We start from the raw sequence: 15751 nt of genomic DNA, 5'->3' as shown, positions 1-15751 counted from the left end.
GTTATACATGGAATTTTACAAAGCAGACTCATAGAAACAGAGACTAGGATTGTGGTTACCAGGGGTTGGGGAGTGGGAGAAAACCGAGATGTAGTACAAACTTCCAGTTACAAGATGAATAAGTTCTGGGGACCTAATGTACAGCACAGTGACTATAATTAACAATACAGTATCATATACTTGAAAGAGTAGATCTTAAATGTTCTCACCACAAAAAAGGAATGGTAATTATGTGACATGATGCAGGTGTTAGCTAATGAATGCTGTGGTTGGTATCCTTTTGCAATAAATGAGTATCAAATCAACGTGTTGTACACCTTAAACTTACACAATGTTATACGTCAATTATATCTCAATAAACCTGGAAAAAAGTAAAAATAATTAAAACTAGTTAGTGACTTTAATTCATCTGAATCTTTTGTAGGATCTTTGTCTTAATCATAATTTCTAATGAGAATAATTTTAGGAGTTTGAGAAAACTATGCTGGATGAATGAATTTATTGTACCAGGCATTCTTTACATCACCTCGTTTAACTTTTTTTTTTGGCTGTGCCACTCGGCTTGTGGTATCTTAGTTCCCCAACCAGGGATTGAATCCATGCCCTCAGCAGTGAAAGTGCCGAGTCCTAACCATTGGATCACCAGGGAATTCCCACCTCATTTAACTTTTTTTTTTTTTTTTTTTTTTTGCAGTACATGGGCCTCTCACTGTTGTGGCCTCTCCCGTTGCGGAGCACAGGCTCCGGACGCGCAGGCTCAGAGGCCATGGCTCACGGACCCAACCGCTCCGCAGCATGTGGGATCTTCCTGGACCGGGGCACGAACCCGTGTCCCCCTGCATCGGCAGGCGTACTCTCAACCACTATGCCACCAGGGAAGCCCTCATTTAACTTTTATAGAAACACTTTGTATTAGGTTCTACTATTATCCCACATCTTTATTTTTAAATAGAGGAAATAGAGGATTCAAGGTACTATGACTTATTTATGGCCACAGAGCTAGTAAATAGCAGAACTGGAACTCAAATATTCTGATTTCAAAGCCTAAACTATTAACCACCATAGCAGAATTGTATGTGTTTAACTAGAAAGATGGATTTTTGTCTGAAAAAAAGGTTAAAATACATGAGCACTGAAAGATATATGCTAATATAAAAAATAATTCTTAAACTTCATATCAGAGACTGTGATGGGAATAAAACTGCTATGGGCTCTCATGGAAGAGAATGCTAAAAGCAGCAAGAATAATTTTTTTTTTTTAGGTTTCTTAGAGAGGTAGGATCTTAAATATGCTCAAAGGCTTTTCTAATGTTTTTTCTAGATATTCTTCCCTAATAGATCAAGAATTTTACTACTCTTTGTGTTTTCAAATCTTAGTCTAATACTTCACATATGAGATGATAGGTGTTCTGTTTTGTTTTGTTTTGTTTTTTTGCCATACCACATTGCTTGCAGGGCTTGCAGGATCTTAGTTCCCTGACCAAGGATCAAACCTGGGCCCCCAGCAAAGAAAGTGCTGAGTTCTAACCACTGGACTGCCAGGGAATCCCCATGATAGGTTTTCTTTAAGAGATAACAGGATTCATTAAGAGGTAACAGGATTCATCATATTAGCATTCATTTAAAATACATTCCAAAGCAGTGATTGTTAAATTATTTTTAGGTCACAGGTCTCTTTAATAATCTGAAATATGATATGAACCTTCCTCTCCCAAGGGGAAAGAAAAAGAGACACAAAAACATTTTGTATACATTTTCAAAGGGGTCACAGATTTCCTAGAAGTCTGTCCATGAGGACCAGATTAAAAACTGTTTAAAGACTTCGCATACCATGAACAACTAAGCCTGTGCACTGCAACTACTGAGCTCGCGTGCTACAACTACTGAAGCCCACGTGTCTAGATCCCGTGGTCCACAACAAGTGAAGCCACCGCAATGAGAAGCCCACGCACCGCAACGAACAGTAGCCCCCGCTCACTGCAACTAGAGAAAGCCCGTGTGCAGCAATGAAGACCCAATGCAGCCAAAAATAAATAAATAAATAAATGTATTTTTTAAAAAACCCAATTAGACAAAGATGGCTCTATTTAGACCTCGGTCATTACAGCAATGGTGTTATATTTGCTAGCCATCATTTCTTCTCATTTTCAAAAGTGGCTTTGTGAAATAGTAATTATGATTTAGATATAGAGGCAGTATTCAATTGTGGCATATCAATACTAGGTGACTCCACATTTCAGAAAACCCTGAAAAGAGTCATCTTTTTTTTTTTTACAGTTTTTCTATTTCCTCTCTTTAAAAAGTATTATCATTGTTTAAATTGCAGTTTAACATTTAAAGGGGTGAGTTTTTAATTTTTATTTGTGAAGTAGGACATAGCTTTGGCACCCTGGATTCTGGCTTTTTAAGTGTTCTTCAAATTTGCCTTAGTGATCAACAAGGTGCAGAGTGGTGGGAAGATGTCTAAGTAGATTCATTGTTTTATGGATTGTCATTTAAAAAATATCAATGCCCTAATCATATGAGTGATATTCAAAATATAATACAGTAAATTTAGAGTGAATTAATAAAAATCAAATTAATTAAAAATTTAAAATCTTGGGGCTTCCCCGGTGCAGTGGTTGGGGGTCCGCCTAACGATGCAGGGGACGTGGGTTCATGCCCTGGTCCGGGAGGATCCCACATGCCACGGAGCGGCTAGGCCCGTGAGCCATGGCCGCTGAGCCTGCGCGTCCGGAGCCTGTGCTCCGCAACGGGAGAGGCCACAGCAGTGAGAGGCCTGCGTACCGCAAAAAAAAAAAAAAAAAAAAAAAAAAAAAAAAAAAATTAAAGTCTTATGAGAGCTCCTAAATACTGAGATCTTATCGATTTGACACCTAGTATCCCCCAAGCTCAAAATGATGTTTTAAAAATCTAGTTAGCGTTTGTAATTAAATGAATTTATTCTTTCTCATTAAATATTAAATCTGAAATAGGAATTGAAAGTAGATGAGAAACCTGAAAATATCTGAGTAGAGATTCCCTATATATAAATTACCCAATGGGCTTCCATAGTTCTCCCATCTTCCAGAGTCACCCTTTCTATTAGTAGGCAAATAAAATAACATGAACTCTCTTTTCCAGGGGCATGTACTCCCCAATTTTTCTAAAGATTTTTGAGAAGGAAGGCTTACAACTTTTTGCTGGTAGTTGACTGTCATTATTTTCTGTGCTCTGCTCCTGGCTCAAGTCTTGATCTCTTTGTGCTGTCTTATCACTACTTATGGATTCTTTGTTGCTCTCTCTGCATCCCTTTGTCACACATTTAAACATGGTTCCTTTCTATCATACCATAAGTCAGCATAAACAGAAAGCTGTATGTATAACAGATAAAATGGTTTAAGTACAAAAAAACCCTGAACAACTTAAAACTGAATATCCAACATTGATTTTTGTTTTTTGCATTAAAAAAATTTTTTTTTATTGGAGTAGTTGATTTACAATGTTGTGTTAGTTTCAGGTGTACAGCAACAACATTGATTTTTATTAGAGTTCAAAGTTCATTTTCTGCCAAGAGTCATATTGTAGTGATCCCCCTTCTTCCTGAGCCCAGTCAGCCATCAGTTCCCCAGGAGCCCACTCTCATTCTCCAATGAGATTTTTCCCAAATGCTTTCCTATAAGTCCAGGGACCCAGACTCCCCTTTTCTCAAGCTGCTGCAATGAAAATGGAAAATTCCACTTATACAGGCCCATGTGGCTCTACCTTTATCTCAGCATCTCTGTTACAAGACTAACCTTGAGACTTCTTTTTTTTATAACCAAAATGCCCACTTGTGTGTGTTCCCAAACACAGCAGTATCCTCCCAACTTTTTTAGAATGCAGTGACATTTGCTATTCAAATCTTCTTTTGTTCCTTTATTCAAATAGAATGACTACAATGTAAAGGACTAACCTGTAGGTATGAAAATTCTTCCTCTGAAATGCCAGTTATCGGTTCAGCCATTGGATGAAAGTGTTTATTCTCTATAAACAGTGCTGTTCAGCAAAAATATAATTGAGCAACAAATGCAAGCCATATATGTAATTTAAAATGTTCTAGCAGGGCTTCCCTGGTGGCGCAGTGGTTGAGAGTCCACCTGCCGATGCAGGGGACACAGGTTCGTGCCCCGGTCTGGGAAGATCCCATATGCTATGGAGCGGCTGGGCCCGTGAGCCATGGCCGCTGAGCCTGTGTGTCCGGAGCCTGTGCTCCACAATGGGAGAAAAAAAATGTTCTAGTAGCCATATTAGATAAAGTAAAAAGAAATGGGTGAAATTAATTTTAATAATCCAGTATATCTTAGACATTATTATCTCAACATAAATATAAAGATAAAAAATTAATGAGGTATTTTAAATTCTGTTTTTCATATGAAGTTAAAAATTTGTACAATTCAGTTCTGAGTAGCCACATTTCAGGTACTCAATAGCCATATGTGGTTAGGATGTATTCTTTTAGATAACAGAGTTCCATACAATAACATAAAACACAAATAGAGTTCTTAGGATTTTTGGATTACATATAGCTAGAAAATTTTAATCTAAGGGAGAAAAGAATACCATTTACCTCTCATCTTAATGTCTATTGAGACTTTTGTGCTAACCCCAAACTTTCCTTTAATTTTCACTATACTTGTTTTCTCTCCCTGTCGACTAAAAAATACATTCACAACCTAAAAGTTGAGAGTTATGTTTTATTCGGCAGGAATTTTTAGGACTTCAAGCTGGGGAGGCAGCGCCTCAGTAACCCTGAGAGAACTGCTCCAAGGAGGTTGGAAGGGTGGGGGAGAGGCAGGCATGGGCAGCCAGTATACATAGGAGTTTTGCAACAAAGGGCAGGTAGTCTGAACTTCAAAAGATTATTGTTAGTTAAAGAAAACCAGATATGTCAAGTTAAGGAATTTAGCCCTTTTCTATATATGGGAAGATGTAAGAGTCTGGGCTCACTGAAATCATTCCTTTGATATGGACCTCAGCTATCTGAGGCCAGTATCCTGTGTTTTCATATCCTGAGTTTCCTCAGGGCTCACCGTGGGGAGTGGCTGTAATTTGATGGCTGCTAGATGGCAGGTATTCTTTTCCTTCCGAGTTCCCTGAGAGCTCACCATAGGCTGTGGCTGCAATTGCTGATGACTGTGACATCCTCTGTTAACTGATAAGGCAGGAAATATTCCTTTTCTCATTCCTAAACACCGCTTTCTAAAGCTCTTCCCCACTATGACTCCTAAATTACCACAGCTGGATACAGCCTGGCCAGTTATCATTATTATCTTTTATGTTTCCCAGAGTGAAACTCCTAACAAAGTTTCTTGAGAATTTCCATGAGTGACAGATATGCATAAGAGGACCAGGTTAGTTTTAGATTGAAGACAGAGGAGCCAAATAGGAGCTGGCATATCTACAAGATGTGTGTCAAAGGATATGTGTTTAACCTTCTGATTTCAACTTTTCAAAATTCTTAAATATCACTGTGAAGATGTTAAATTCTTTTCACATTAGTCTTCAAATTTCAGTCATTAGTAATTAATAATGATAGCCTTAACAACAAATAGTATATAGACATAAGCATGTGGACAAAAAATGTTGCCTGCCATTTTGGTAAACACAGAATGTTGCCCCACCATCAAGCCATCGGCCACTGCAGTTGTCCCTGAGGGTGCAGCCTGAGGGGAATTCAGGATGGAGAAAAACAGGATATTGGCCCTAGATAGTTCAGATGCATATCTAAGAAATAATTTCAATGAGCCCAGACTCTTGCATCTTCCCATACATAGAAAAGCACTAAAATCATTAACTTGAGACGTCTGCTTTTTTTTTTTGCTGTACGCGGGCCTCTCACTGTTGTGGTCTCTCCCGTTGCGGAGCACAGGCTCCGGACGCACAGGCTCAGCGGCCATGGCACACGGGCCCAGCCGCTCCGCGGGCATGTGGGATCTTCCCGGACCGGGGCACGAACCCGTGTCGCCTGCATCGGAAGGCGGACTCTCAACCACTGCGCCACCAGGGAAGCCCGAGATGTCTGCTTTTTGTGATTAGCATTAATCTTTTGATGTGTGACTACATGGGTGTTTTTGTTTGTTTGTTTGTTTTCAGCAAAAACTCCTATATATCCTGGCTCCCCCTTTACCTCTTTGAGCAGTTCCTCAGAGCTATTGCTCAGAGCTATGGCTATCTCCCAGGCTATAGTCCTCAGTAAAGTTCCCGAATAAAACATAACTTGCAGCTTTTAGGTTGTGCATTTTTCTTCAGTCAACAGGCATCAGTACAGGACAATGTCCATTCAAGGCACTGCTCTACCTTGAACAGAACCAATGTGTGTTTTTGGAGAGGGTGTGTCTTATCTCTAAGAAATCAGTCTCAAAAATAATATCACCGTTTATACTGCTTAAAATCTAGTGAGGTAGATAGGTAAATCAACAAAAACAACGAAATATGATAAGGTGTATGAATGATAGTACGTATAAAACAATGCTATCTATCTGGGACTAAAAGATTGATGAAGATTCCTTGGGGAAGTAAGGAATGCGTAGGAGATTTAAAAAAAATTTTTGTTAAAGTTTTATTGGGTATAACTGGCATACCATTTACTGTACATGTTTAAAGTATACAATTTTACAAGTTTGGACATATGAAGATACTTGTAAAACCTAAACCATGATCAAAATAATGAACATATTCACACCCAGAAAAATTTCTTTGTGTCCCTTTGTAACCTCATTCTTGCTACTCTTCCGCTGATATATTTTCTGTCATTATAGATTAGCTTGCGTCTTCTAGAATTTTACATTAATGAAACCAAACATTATATACTCTTCTTCATCTGGCTTTTTTCATTCAGTCTACTTATTTTGAGATTCATCCATCATGTCTTTAAGTACTCATAGTCCATCCCTTTTTATTGCTGAGCAGTTTTCCTGTATAAGGATCTGTCATAATTTATTTGTCTGTTCACCTGTTGATGGATATTTGGGCATAAGTTTATATTTTCTGGCTGTTACAAGCAAAGCTGCTGTGAAAATTTATGTACAGGCTTTTCCAAGACATGTTGCTTGCATTTCTTTGGAGTATATACCTAGAAGTAGAATAACTATGGTAGGTGTTACGTTTAAAGCTTTAAGAAGCTGCCAAACTATTTTCCAAAGGGCTGTGTCATTTTATATTCCCACTAGCTGAGTTGCCTGGAGTCACAATGCTAGTGAAGAAAGGAACTATCCTCAGGTCTTGGGACTCGCAGCCCCAAACCCTTCACTCAGACCAGTGCTTGCGCTCTGGCTGGATGGCGGGATGCCTGGAATTGCTTCTGGAGTATCTGGTCGGTGGGTGTGTGTCATGGCCCTGTAGTCCAATCTACTTTGTCTCTATGGTTCTACCTATTCTGAACATTTCATATAAATGGAACCACACTGCAAAAAAAAAAAAAAGGAGAGTTTCCATTGAGCCACACCTTTGCCAACACTTGGTATGGTCATTCTTTTTAATTTTAGCCACTCGAATAGATGAGTAGTGGGTTTTTTGTTTGTTTGTTTCTTAATATATTTATTTATTTATGTTATTTTTGGCTGCATTGGGTCTTCATTGCTGCACGCAGGCTTTCTCTAGTTGTGGCGAGTGGGAGCTACTCTTTGTTATGGTGCGAGGGCTTCTCATTGTGGTGGCTTCTCTTGTTGCGGAGCATGGGCTCTAGGCATGCAGGCTTCAGTAGTTGTGGTGCATGGACTTAGTAGTTGTGGCTCACAGGCTCTACAGCGCAGGCTTAGTAGTTGTGGTGCACGGGCTTAGTTGCTCCACGGCATGTGGGATCTTTCCAGACCAGGGCTCGAACCCATGTCCTCTGCATTGGTAGGCAGCTTCTTAACCACTGCACCACCTCTTATTGTGGTTTTAATTTGCATTTCCCTAATAGTTACTGATGTTGTACATCTTCTCAAGTCCTTCTTTGCCACTCTCATAGCATATTTGATAAAGTGTCTGTTCAAAATCTTGCCCAGTTTTTGTTATTATTTTCCTTTTTACCGAGTTATGAGGGTTTTAAGAAATACATTCTGGATACAAGCATTTATCCGATATGTGATGTGCAGAGTTTTTCTCCCCAGTCTGTGGCTGTCCTCTCTCTCATTCTCTTAACTGTGTCTTTCAAAGAGCAGAAGTTCTTAATTTTGATAGAATCAAATTCATGAACATTACCGGAAGCTAAGTGGATAAGAGAGTTAAGTACAATTACAATATAATATGGTAAGTCCTATGATAAGGATTTGCCCTGGATTTACTCAGACTTAGGGAGTAACAAAGAGTTTCTGAAGGAGGAGATACTTGAGGAGGAGCTAACTGAGTAAAGCTGGAAATGGAGTTGCAGGCAAGAAAAGAACATGTGCACAGGCTATGAAAGAGTATGGTATATTTAACTATGAATATCTGTATGACTGGAGCATAGTGTGCATATGAAGACAAAATAGAAAATAAAATTAGGATGAAAACTGAGAAAACTTAGTTATGAAGGATCCTGTGCATTAAGGGGGTATGCCTTACTGCTAATAATTGTGGTTATATATGCATTTTTAAAAGATCATTTTGGAATTGTTGCTGAAAATGCATGGGGAATGGATGGGAGAGTTATTAGAGGCTGAGAGACCAGATAAGAAGTGTGAGAAGGACCCAGGACAAAAGTATTGATGCCTGGGGGACAGAGAAGTTGAATAACTATAAATAATTGGAAAATAGAATCAGAAAGATTTGGTTATCACTGTTTCCCAAGAGACTATGGAAGGAGTTAAATGTGGAATTTGGAAAAAGGCATTTTTAAGCTTAAACAATATAAATGGTGTAGTCAAGGAGTAGAGATGCATAATTTGAAATTTCATTATTTGTATTATATGTTTTGTTTTGTGATGATTGATGAGATGGCTGGTAGATCAACATAGTCATTAGATTAGTAATAGACACTGTTAGTCAAGGAATAGGTGAAGCCCACTATACTCAGAATATATCCCCATATGTTTCGCAAATTGAAGATTATTTGGGATTCAAATCTTTCTAGAAGAATAATATTCAAATCTTTCTAGGAGAATAATATATTCTCCTGGTATTAGTATTGCAATTACTATCTCCTGTTTTCATAATGTAAGTTTAATTATTAAATAATCAGAGGAGCAATCTCAGGTGAGACAACAAATCTCCTAAGTGACCTGGGAGACAATGAGACTGTTCAAGTTGGAGTTCTAGTGATTGGAGGGAAGGGGAACTGACATATTTCTTTTTCTTCAGAGGTCATAACTATAGAGATCAGTGAAGTCAGAGAGAATGAAAGGCAAGTTTTATGTGTTTAGCTGGGCAATTGGTCAAATCAAAAGGTCAGCCCAGCTTGGAAGTAGTACTTTCCAGTTTCACGCTAAGACGAGATAGTTAGTATAAAAGAAACAAAAGGTTTCTGAAAGAGGCTATCCTTAAAACAGTGTGAGAAACCCTGAACAAAGAGCCAACATAATGCAAGTTAAGGATTCAGGCAAAATGTCAGAGCAATGATGCATCTGTGGTGGGTACCACCCCAAGAATGGAGCTTAATAATAAACCAAGGTCAGAACTGTTCTCAAAGTATCGGGAGGCCCAACTAGCACAGGCAGAGAAGAAGGAAAACATGACCAGAGTCAGAGACTCGGGGAATGAGAAACAAGTCCAGATAATAACAGTCACAAGGGCATGAAGTACTTTTTACTACATGAATGCAAGGGAGAACAAGCATAGTTAACTGGTTAGGTGAGAAAGAAGGAAGTATTTCACTCCTTTAGTAGTGATCATCACTACTGCTGAAAAGAGAACTCTTGAGGAGGTGTTTTGAAACTGTTGTAAAGTAAAAATACAGAATCTGATCAAGATTTACAAAGCAGTAAGAGACTTACTCCACTTCACAAAAATTTGGTTATGTAGAATAAACTTACACTTTTTCCTCCCCTAGGGGAAAAAAAAGTTGAAAAATACTTAGCTGAAGACACAAGTAAACTTTAACAAACTTAAATCCAAAAGGTAATAAGAACTTCCTAGGAGAGGAGAGAATGACAGCTGCTTTCATTTCTTACAGAACAGTTTATGGTATTTATGGTACATCAAGTAGCTTTTTTCTTACATGAATGTACCACAAACAGGGGTAAAGGGAGACCAGCCAAATGTTTAATGGCTGTGTGTAGGCTGGAATGATAGATTATAATCTCATGGCACCCCAATCATAGAGGGAGTCTGCAACCCACCCTCTAACTCTTTCCCAAGGCCTGAACTAAGTACTCAAAAGTAGTATATGAAAGGCAGGGAGTAAGGCAGGATTACTGGAAAAAAATCCCTTTAAGGATGCCAGGCCTTCTTCAGTTGCATCCCAACAATGCTCTGAAGGCTGGGGGCAGGGCAGCAGGATGGACAGAGTTCTAGTGAAGCACAAAAAGACAGGCAAGACTGGGGGAGTAAAGAGCACAACCCATGGACATGCTGGAAGCTAAGCTTCTGAGCTAAGAGAGTAACAGTTTGGTGGATGGGCTGTCAGGTACAAAGTCATCTCCAGCGTTTTGCCAGTGCTAAAAACCCAAGCACATTTGAAGGACATGGTGAACTGATTCTAATTAACTTCTACAAAGCCCAGACTCAGCAAATCTAAAGATTCAATTGACTCAGACTTCCAAACAAGAAGCCTAATAGAAAAAGTGGAAAGGTATTTTTTAGGGTAAATATTATGTACTGTTCTCTTTTGTGCAATATCTAGCATACAGTAAGAATTATCAGATATGTGAAGGCACAAGAAAATGTGAGCCATGGTCAAAAGAGAAAATAGTTAATAGAGGCAAACACAGAAATGGCCCACATATTGGAATTATCTGAAAGGGATTTTAAAATTACTATAATAAATGTTATAGAATCTGTAGGAAAAGTGGACAACATGCATGAATAGACAGGGTATTTTGGCAAAGAGATGGGAACTGTTTAAAAAAACACAAATGAAAATGATAGAAATAAAATATCAGATATAAAAAGTCCACTTGGTAGGATTATTAGCAAACTGGACATAGCAGACGAAGTAATTCATAAACTTGAGACAGGTCAATAGAAATTATACAAACCAAATATAAAAAGCAAAAAAATGGGGGAGGGGGAGGGACAGATGGAAAAGAGTGTCCGATATCTGCAGGACAGTATCAAATGGTCTAGCATACATGTACTTGGAATCCAAGGAGAAGGAAAAAGGAGGGGACAGAAGAAGTAGTTGAGAGATAAATTGAGAAATCTCCAAAACAACTGACGATGTCAATCCATGTATTCAGCAAGCTCAGTGAATCCTAAAGAGCATAAAATTGAAAGAAAAACAAACCTAGAGAATCATAGCAAAAAAAATCTTAAAACCAGTCACAGAGGAAAGATACACATTACATGTAGGGGAATAATGATTAAAAAAAATTAATCACTAGTGATTTTTTTTATTTCAAAAACAACAGAAGCCATAGAAAATGGAATGGGATTTTTGAAGTGGTCTAAATATAAACAACATATATCAATTTAACTTCTGTATCTAGCAAAAAAACCCCCAAATATTTCAGCCAAAATAAAGCTATTTTCAGACAGACAAAAGCTGAGCAAATTCAGCTCCAGACATCTCTAGCAGAAATTCTAGAAGTTCTTCAGGCTAATGTGAAGTGATATAAGGTGAAAGTCCTGATATATGAATTAACATATAGAAATATTTTCTATTTTACTTATTTTATATGTATCCCATATATCATTTATCTATAGCTATACATAGCTTTAAAAGATTATTGACTAAAATGAGTATGATAGCAATATATTTTGGGTTATAATGTATGTAGAAGTAAAATATATGTCAACAAGGGCACAAAGTACAGGAGGGAATATAAATAGGATTATAGTGTTGCAGTGTTCTTGTATTTTTCTTTAAGTAGTAATTTATCATTTGAAGGTAAACTTTACAAATTGAAGATACATAAAGTAAATTGGAAAATATACCATGAAAACAATAAGCATAAGAATGATAGTATCACCATAATAATATCAGAAAAATAAAACTTCAAGGCAAAGAGTATTTCCAGAGATACAGAAGCATATTCATAGTGGTAAAAGTCTTCATTGTTTAAGAAGATATAATGGTTCTAAATATGCATGCAGCTACTAATAGAGCCTTAAAGCCACAAAGCAATATTTGACAGAATTAGGTGGAGAAATAGATAAATGTACAATAAATAATGTATAGAATATACACAGAAAATCAGGAAAAATATAGAAGATTTGAATAACATTATGTACTAACTTGACCTAATGGAGTTAATAGAATGTAATACCCATCAACTAAAAGTACAAATTCCTTTCAATTTCACAAAGAACATTCAGCAAGACCAATCATTGACCAATCCTATGCTAGCATCTTAAAAAGTCTCAATAAATTTCACAAGATCAGAAACATAGAGTATATGTTCTATGATCACAAATTAGAAATCAGTAACTGAAAAATATCTTGAAAATGCCAAAATATTTAGAAATTAAGTGACTCACTTCTAAATAACCCATGAATCACAGGAGAAATCACAAGGAAAAATGAGAAGTATTTTGAACTTTATAGTGAGAACACAATATATCAAAATTTGTGGGATGCATCCAAAACACGAATAAAATGGAAATTTATAACATTAATTGTCTATATTAGAAAAGAAGAAAGATATATAGTGAATTAGCTAAGCTTCCACATTAAGAAATAAAATACAAAATTAAACCCAATTTAGGAAGAAGAAAGGAAATAATACATAGAAGAGCAGAAATTAATGAAACAGAAGATAAGAGAATTCCCTTGTAGTCCAGTAGTCAGGACTTTGCACTCTCACGGCTGAGGTCCCAGGTTCGATCCCTGGTCAGGGAACTAAAATCCCATAAGCCATGCAATGAGGCCAAAAAAAAAAAAAAAAAAGATAAACAAGAGAAAATAAAGTCAAAAGGCAGTTCTTGGAAATGGTTAATAAATTTGATAAACCCATAACAAAGACAATATGGAGAAAATATAAATTACCAGCATCATTAAAAAACAAGTGACATCATTACAGATCTTACAAACATTAAAGACATAATAAAGGGATATAATGAATAACTTTGTGCCAGTGGTTCTCAACTGGGGACATTTTCTTTCCCCAGAGGAGAAATTTGGCAATATCTGGAAATAGTTTGGTTATCACAGCCTGGGGCGAGAAGTATTATTGGCATCTTATGGATATAGGCTAAGGATACTACTAAATATCCCACAAGACACAGAACATCCTCCTATTACCTGTCCACCCCAAAATACCCATAATGTTAAAGTTGAGAAGCTCTGCTTAATGTTAATAAATTCAGTAGCTTAAACAGGGAATTAATTTCTTGAAAAATTCAGCTAACCAAATTGACGCATAAAGGAATAGAGAAATCTGTGTGTTACTAAACTCAGGTTGTGCTGCTCACCACTTGAAAGCCAATACTCAAGAGACAAGTGTTGGTTGGAAAAGGAAAGTTTGCTTCACTCAGGAGGCTGGCAAGCTGGGGAGAAGGTGGACTCATGTCCAAAAACCAACTCTGAAGATTCTGCCCAACCTTGAAAGTTTTTAATGGAGAATCATTTGGGGAGGGTGTCAAGAAAATCTTGCAGATTTTCTTCTAGTTGGCTGGCGGTGAGGTAATAGGGCAGTACTCCATGCATCTTGTGCTCAGCCTGAAGGTACCATTCTCCACCTGTGTGGGGGCCTTAGTTCCTACAGAAGAACTCAAAGATATTGCTATGTATATTCCTTCACTATTGTTTCTTGACTGCTCCTCCTTTGTTTCTGCATTCCCTCTCTTCCCTGATAAGCAACTGTTTGAATCTGCCCTTTGGAACTCCTATTTCCTACAAACAAGAAATGGGGGGCATGGAAAGGATTTGTTTCCAGGAGGACCCCACAGCGTCCTGCTCCATTTCATATATAGTCTCATATGTATTAAGGAAATTAAAATTGTTATCAAAACCTTCTCACAGAGAAAACTCAAACCTCAAATGGCTTTGCCAGGGAATTATATCAAACATTAAATGAGGAAACCAACCTTAAATAAGTGCTTTCAAAAATAGAGGGGGGAACACATCCCAACTTATTTTATGAAGCTGCATAACCCTGATATCAACACCTGGTAAATACAGTACCAGAAAAGAAAACTACAGACCAATATTCCTCATGATAATAGATGTAAAATTTATAAAATATTAGCAAATTCAATATAGGAATACATAAAAGAATAATGCCAGTGGTTAACATTGAAAATTAATGTAATTCATAACAGTAGAGAAGAAGAAAATCATGTGATCATCTAAATAAATGTAGAAAACATAGTTGACAATATTAAATATCCATTTATTATAAAAATTTTCAGCAAACTGCTATAGAATCATACATAATAAGTTAATAAATGACTTTCCACTAAGATCAGGAACAAGGCAAGGATGTCTGCTCACATCAACTTCCATCATCATTTTACTATAAATCTTAGCCAGTGCAATAGACATGGAAAAGATTGCCTTTTAAACAAAACTGTAAAGAAACAAGTTTTTGTATGTTGAGTATATTATGGATCTAAAAAAAGATACCAGATAGCAAGTTCACAGGACACAAAAATCAGTTGTAATGATATAGGATAGTAATGACAATTGGAAAATAAAAAATCTAAAATACTGTTTACAAGTGCTTCTAAAAGCATTAACTACTTAGGAATAAATATAGTAAAATTCATGGAAGATATCTATAGTAAAAACTACAAAATATTTAAGAGCGAAATTAAAGAAGACAGAGAGATACCATTTTCACAAATTAGAAGGCTCAATGTTGTTAAGACATTGTTTTCTCTTCAAATTGATCTGTAGATTCAATTCAATCCAAATTAAAGGCTCAGAGGTCTTTTATGATAAAGTCAACAATCAGATTCTATAGTTTTTATAAAAATGGAAGGACTTAGAAGAACCAAAATAATCTTGCCAAAGAACAACAGAGTTGGATGACTTATAATTTTGAATTTCAAGTTGTAAAGCTGATGTGATTAAGATGGTGCATCATTGCCGTAAGAATATACAAGTAAGATCAATAAGACCTAAAAGAAAGTTTGTAAGTAGATTCATGCATATATGGTCAATTAATTTACCATGAAGTCAACTCAATAGTGAAAGAAACAGTCTTTTAAATATATGGTTCTGGAACAGCTGGATGTTTATATAGGAAAAATAATAATAAGCCAGTCTGAAAAGGCTACGTACTGTATGATTCCAATTTCATGACATTCTGGAAAAAGGCAAAATTAAATGGATAGTAGTGAGGTAGGTTTTATATGAAGTATAAAAATCAGTGGTTGTCAGGGTTTCAGGGGGAGAAAAAGAGGGTTGAAGAGGTAAAGCACAGGGGATATTTTTAGGATGTTAAAACTATTCTGTATAATTCTATAATAGTGAACACATGACACTATGCATTGTGAAAACCCACAGAACTCTACAATATAAAGTCTGAGCCTAAATGTATGTAAATTAAAAAATAATTTAGCAGGTTGTGGGATCCCAGCATTGATACACATGAAATAAGATGAAATAATCTAACTTTATTATAAACGTATGAAACAACCTTGCTGAAGGTACTGGGGGAAAAAGATACTGACCTAAGTAATTTTGGAAATGAATGAAGTCTTTAAGTCTAAAGGCAAAATAAAATGT

This window comes from Phocoena sinus, chromosome 9 (assembly GCF_008692025.1).
Source record: "Phocoena sinus isolate mPhoSin1 chromosome 9, mPhoSin1.pri, whole genome shotgun sequence".
NCBI classification, from domain to species: domain Eukaryota; kingdom Metazoa; phylum Chordata; class Mammalia; order Artiodactyla; family Phocoenidae; genus Phocoena; species Phocoena sinus.
This window is presented reverse-complemented; position numbering follows the sequence as displayed.